Genomic DNA, 7,188 nt, shown 5'->3' on the forward strand with positions numbered 1-7,188 from the left:
AAGAAAACACAATACAACAACAAAACAACTTCCCCAAGACCCATTCTGTCATGTTATGTTTGTTTATTTAAAAAGTCACAAGTAAGAATGACAAATGTTAACTTTCTCATTCCTCGTGTGTGTGTGTGTATGTGTGTTTACTTTTCTGTATTTTCACAGCTGAAAGGGTAACTTGATAGATTTTCATAATTAACAACAGACATCATAGGTATATTGTTAAGCAATACTATTTGCTTCTTCAGATGTTTATTTTTCACTATGAGCCTCGATTTCCTGTCTAGTCTCCCTTAGAAACAATTAAAGTGACATTCTAAGAACAGAAGTGTGATTACCCCATTGTTATGTCTATTTAGAGAGCATCTTAAGTAGTATGGAAAGAGCAACCAGAGCCTGGCTCACAGGTTTGGGCTTGAGTGTGCATGGTCCTGGGCTTACAGAACTGAAAATATCTTATCACAGAGAAAACACCTTCGTGAAAAAGATCTTACCCCCTCCCCAAGGCCAAAATAGCCAATGTTTCTATATCAAAAGCTAATATAACTACACTGTTTCTATGAACTACATTTGCATTTATATTTTTCTTTTTCCCCTTTAACTTTAGGCCTCCCTCTCTTATGGCCGAAGAGTCACATTATTTTAGGGCCAGGGATCTTTAAAAAGCTATCTACCTATTCTTTCATTCTCATCCACAATGTGACAATGGAAACTCTTAGTGCTGAATGAGTACCTGAATGTGACACAGTAAGTGACAGGCCAAGGCTTAGTACATACCCCTCCTCAAGCTAAATGCCTGGATTTTAAACAATTTACTCAAAACCGTTCTCAGGAATATCCTACATCTTGAACAAAATGGTAACAACAACAACAACAACAAATAACAGATGTCATTTCCATCACTTTTTCCTAAGCTTGCTTAAGAAATGTATTGTGGTTTAAAACCTAAAAAATTTTCTACCTTGTCCTTGAATCTTTATTTTCATATTTAGAATTCAAGAAATTAATTAGATAAAAAGAATATGAACACACAAGATTTAAAACCCATAAGTTGCCCCGGCTGGTGTGGCTCAGTTGGTTGGAGTGTTGTCCCATAAACAGAAAGTCTGCAGGTTTCTCCCAGTTGGGGCACATGCCTGGGATGCAGGTTTGTCCTGGGCTGGGGCGTGTACGAGGGGCAGCTGATTGATATTTCTCTTTCACATTGATGTTTCCCTCCCTCTCTCTAAAAATTAGTAAGTATGTCCTCAGGTGAGGATTAAAAACAAAAACAATCAGAGTTTATTTCAGGAACTTCAGTAAATTGTTTACCTGCTCAAAAATCTCTTTGCTTCTATTTGAGAGGATTAGCTTAAATTGGTATCTATGTTTATCTGTGCAAATTTTGAACTTTCAAATTGAAAACAGCGTTTCAGCTGTGTGCAACAGACCATTGGTTCAGATTTTATTCATTTTAGTATCAATACTAAGTCTATTATTAAAACACCTAAAAATTACTGCTTATCAGTTGTGCCTCATTCTAATGCTTAACACTTCAGAATATAAAAATCAATTTCACCCGCCAGATCTCATTTAATTCTCACAACTCCGAGGAGGAATTTTTTTCCCTATTTTTTTTGTGCATATAAAACTGAGCCTCTGAGATTTGCTCAAGGTCACAGTTCTGTATTACATGTCAGCCTTATTTAAAATAAAGTATGCAGTTTAGTTAATAGTATAACAATGTTCATTCCTAAGGTTTGATAAATGTCCCATAGCTGTGCAGATGTTAACATTAGGAACATCTGGGTGAACGGTATATATATTGACTCTCTGTACTGTCTCTACAACTTTTCTATAAATCTGAAAGCATTTCAAAATAAAAAAGATTTAAAAAGAGATCCTCTATTTGTTCTCACAGTTTATATGCATTTTAGAACTGGCAGGATAGAATATAGTCTTTCCTTTCACAGCTGAGGATACTGGTGCCACGCTGACTTTCCTAAGCTCAGACCAGACCAGAGAGCCTCAATTACTTAGCTGTTTCTTTTGTAACACCTGCTCCAATTTGCAGGGAGTGTGCAGAAATCTCATCCTTCTATTAAAAAAAAATTGTCAGGAAGCCCACAGATCATATCTACTCTTGGGAGAACATTCAGACTGTATCCAATCTGTTTCAAGGCCTAAATTTCTTGCATTTGTGAACCAATTTTCCCATCTGGCCCATCTTGTAGGAAAATACCTTCTTCTTCCTTCTTCCTTTTCTTCCTCTTCCCCGCTCTTCCCCTCTCCCCGCTCCTTTCCTCTCTCCCCTCCTCTCCCGTCCTCCCCCCTCCTCCCCCCTCCTGCCCCACCTCCTTCTTTTTCTATCCTTACCTAAGGACATTTTTTTTTCATTGCTTTTAGAGAGAGATAGGAAGGGCAGGAGGAAGGGATAGACACAAACATTGATGGGAGAGAGAAACACGAGTTTGTTGCCTCCTGTATGCACCTGGACCTGGGATTGAACCTGCAACCCAGGTATGTGCCCTTCGGTTACAGGACAATGCTCCAACCAACTGACCAAACTGGCCCGGGCTCCCTTCTTGTTCTTCGGTTGCTTTTCTTTGGTACTGCCCCCTTCATTCCATCTTGCCTTGCTTCCCCCTGCCCCCGACTTTTTTCTTGAGTCTGCTGCATGAGGCTGTGAGGGTCATGCTCAAAACAGAATTGTGAGACGTGTGCTTCTCCCACCCCCATCCTTTGAGAGACATCGCAGTTCCTTAAGACTCGGGCACAGATTACCTGGTATGCTCACTTCTCATCCTTGTGTGCTGGCACCAGGGAGAAGCACATTTCTTCAAAATTCTGCTCTGTGACCCTTCCTAAATCCAGCTACTTGATATAATTCTGTATACCAGTGAAGGCTGCACGTGGATAATTACTTCATTCCTACTGTAATCTACCTCAGTGATGGGTATTGGATTGATTTTTCCCTTGTTCCCACTCCCTGGGGTGCCTTTGCATGCTGGCTCTCTCCCCACCCACTCCTGCCCTCTAGTTTCAGTCCCTTGGCTATTGAAGTATCACATGATGCCACTGTTGCTACTGAGCATATAGTAAGGGAAAAAAGGAAAAGAAAGAGGCACAAATGCATTATTATTGTCAGTTTTCCTAACTCCTTGCAAAGGCCTGGAACTTTGAGACCATTCAGGAAAAGAAAGATTGATTTTAAAAATCCTATTCTTAGATTTTACATGTTCCCTTCCAGTTTGGGCTTTATATTTAGTTTTTCCTTTTAACATTAAATCATGTTTTCTTTTTCCATTTTGCTACAGTCTTCATTTTAGTAGATTCACAATGTGCAGGATTTACAGTGTTAACTATGTGTCAGGTGTTTAACATATTTTATTTAATTCCCATGAAACACTATAGGCCAAGTATTGTTTTGCTCATTTCACAAGTGAAAACTGGGGCTCAGGAGGGCAAAGTAAGTTGCTCAAAACCATGCATCCTAGTGAGGGCTAAGCCAGGATTCAAACCAGGTTCTGCCCATTCCAAAGTCTTTGGTATTCACTCATCAGAGTATGGACTGAGGATCCACAAACCCTGGGCCCAGATTTATAGCTTAGTACCCTCCCCTGAACCAGGGTTCTCTGCTTGGCTGAGCACCAGAATCATGTGAGGAGCTTTAAAAAAAAATACTGCTCCCTGAGTCTCATCTCAGAGATTTTGATATAATTGTTCTGGGTTGTGGCCCCAGGCATCAGGATATTAAAAAATCTCCCCAAGTATTTTAATATCCAGCCAGAACTGAGAGTACTGTTCTCTATGATGGCTTTACTACAGAGATGACAAAAGAGGAGAAAAACAGTTAAATCCTACTGAAAATGAATGAGTTATTTAACTTCTAAGCAGCTTCTTCATAAGTTACAGGCCTCATGCCAGCTTGTAGACATCTATTCACATAGGTTTGGGAGTCATTAGCAGAGAGCAGTGATTTTCAACCACTGTGCCACAGAATATTTAAAACATGCAATACCCAGTTATTTAATCAGGGGCACTGACCTCTTTTCCCTTTGATTGTCATATTAAAAAATGACAACAGCCAGCCAACAGTAGCCATCTGGTGTGAATGAATTAAAACTATACCTATCTTTTTGGTCAGATCAGCAAAAATAACATATTTTTTGGTGTGCACAGAATTTCTGTGTGCCATGAGATGTAGGAGGTTGAAAATCACAGGCAGAGAGGTATAGATGGAAGTCACGGAGGCAGAGGAGCTGGCTCTGGCCGAGCATGCAGTGAGGAGGGAAAAAGGCTAAGGACAGAGCCCAGGGAGGTAACAGTGAAGACATGTGCAGAGGGAGAGCAGCGGAGCTCCAGCAAAGCTTTTCCCTGGATTTTAAAATACTGAGTACTACCGAGAGGCCATGCAGGAGGAAGTCTGAATAAACGTCCAATGGATTCAGCTATAAATCCTCACCGACCCTCATGGGAGAACATGGTAGAGCTGTGTGGTGTGGGCAAACCAGATTTCAGTGATTGAAAACACGTCTGATAGGAAAGAAAGTCGATAGAATCTATATGGACCTTTTAACACAAGGAGCAGCCCAGGTGGGTGGTTCACAGGTTTAGACTCTAGTTGGCTTCTCTGGGGATACCACCGGCCACCCCTTTGTGGTCATAAGACAGTAAAAACATCTCCAAATATCCTGTCCTCCTGTCCTCACAAGAACAAGGTCAAGAGGGATAGCTCTCCTCATGTGCTTCTCTCCTTTTTATTAGGGAGCAAACCTCCCTGAAAACTCCCAGCAGACACGCCCTGATGACGCCTTGGCTTTAACACTTACAGCTCTCTCCACCAGCTACAAGAGAGTTTCAGCAAGTGAACATCTGGCATTATTTCCCTTTATATTGGGAGGTAGGCTCTGCTTTCAAGGAAGAAGGGGAGGAGAAAGATGGTTATTTAGACAACCAAGAGTTCCACAGAGGGCATGGAGAAGGACAGTGTGGTAGCCAGAGGAAGACATGAGCTTAATCAAAGTTTTTTACTTTTTAAAAAAACATGGTTGAAACTGAGCATGTTTAAATGCTTTTTATAGAAAAAGTATCATCATAATAATGAGACCCCTGTGATTATGCGATGCAATGGGATATAAGATGTGAGAGATGGACTGGCATTTTTCCCATTCTAATTGAAGGGAAGGAGAGATGGAAGAGGGTGGTATAGATGAATGTGTAGGTTTGCCGGGGGGTGGGCAGCGGCAAGCGGTGAGGGAATTCTCATCTGATGGCTTCGGTTTCTTCCCTGTGAAGTAGGTGACTGAGTCACCTGCTGAGGGTAAGGGAGTGTTGCCCAGGCAACACAGGATTTCCAACTGGTTTTAAGGGCACAGTTGAGGTTGGCTGCCCTGAATTTAAAATTACTCTAATCAGGAGCCTTAATGATTTTTTCCCTCCATCTGCCCTAGACACCTGGTCACAGATGTTGAGAAGGCAGGCAGATTAATATCTCAGGGGACTTTCTGCACAGGTGTGATAAAATAAATAAAATGAGGAAACAGGATATGGAGATATATATACATACTCTTTTTTTTTAAGCAACTGCAGCCTTGCCTGATGTGGTTCAGTGATCGCAGCGTCGTCCCGTGACTGAAAAGTTGTGGGTTCCATTCCTGGTCAGGCCACATACCTAGGTTGCAGGTTTGATCCCCGGTCTGAGTGCTTGTGGGAGGCAACCAGTTGATTCTTCTCTCTCACATTAATGTATCTCTCTCTTCCTTCTTCTTTCTCTTAAATCAATGAGAAAATGTCATTAGGTGATGATTAAAAAAAAAAAAGCAATTGCTGTGATGGGACACAGAATCTAGGTTGGAAGAAAGCGAAAACAGGAGAGTAGATCCATAGAGAGAAAATCGAGCTACCAAAGGATCAGAGACACTGAAGTTGCCAAAGGACTGATGAGAGTGAGAATGAGAGTGGAAGGGGAGAGTGAGTGTGTGTGTGTGTGTATGTGGGAGGGAGGGGGAGAGAGAGAGAGAGAGAGAGAGAGAGAGAGAGAGAGAGAGAGAGAGAGAATGAAGATTGGAAGGATTGGAGGACAAAGCAAACCAAATGGTCTCCCTGGATTTATTTGCAACATGGTACAATTCTGGACGATGACAAAGTCCAGAATGTTGCATTGTAATGTGTGGCTGAAGCACAATAAGGGGAAAAAAGAGGAGCTATAGTATTTAGGAGACTCATCTGTATGGACTGTGGCTCAATTTTTAAAAACTGAGATGTATAAAAGAAGTGCTTTTCAAACTTCAAGGTGCTCACAAATCTCCTGGGGATCTTACTAAAATTCAAGTTTTGACTCAGCAGATATGGGGTGAGGACTGAAGCTCTGCATTTCTAACAAATTACTGGGCGATGACAATTCAGTGGTCTGGGAACCACACTTTGAGTGGCAACACACTGGATAACTCTATCATTGACTTCTATCCATACTCTGTTCTTTATTGAAATGTCCTCTACCATATTCTGGTGAAGGGGGTGAACCTTAAAAGAGATATGTTCTATCTGCTCCAATTTGGACAGGTTGGGGGAGGAGACACTGATACAAGTGGAAACCAATCCATAATCTGGGCTTAGCCAATCAAAATTTTTCATGAGAATCTGAACTAAAAAATTGCGATGGAACCTCTAAAGCAGTGGTGGACAGTAGAGCTACAAGACCCATTTTCCCTGAGTTTATCACCCCAAACAAGCTAAACCCTTATGTAAGTTGAAGTTTTAGGGAGCAGTAAATCATGATGAAGTTGGTTCTTAGGAAAAAGAATGGAGCAGAGGCACAACATTGATATGAGACAAGAGACTAGGCAGCTTTAGAGTGAGAAGGTCATTATCCCTGACACAACCTTTCAGATTAAATACGCCTGACACTAACATCTGGCCTCTCTGGCCAGCCTTCTTGATGCTCCTCCTCACCTTGACTAAATCACAGTCTTTTGTGTGTGTGTGTGTGTGTGTGTGTGTGTGTGTTGCGGGGTGGTTCTTGATTTACAAGGATCCTCCAGGAAGCGTCTCCTGCCACCTGAGGACATGGGTGCCCTCCCAAATACACCTATAGCATCCCATAGTGTCCAAATTGTAGCACTCACTCATCACCATTTATGACAACCACCATTTGGATGCTTATTTGCCAGGTGCCATATATTCCCTATTAAATACATACATATTTATTTAAAA

This window comes from Phyllostomus discolor, chromosome 10 (genome assembly GCF_004126475.2).
Source record: "Phyllostomus discolor isolate MPI-MPIP mPhyDis1 chromosome 10, mPhyDis1.pri.v3, whole genome shotgun sequence".
NCBI lineage: Eukaryota > Metazoa > Chordata > Mammalia > Chiroptera > Phyllostomidae > Phyllostomus > Phyllostomus discolor.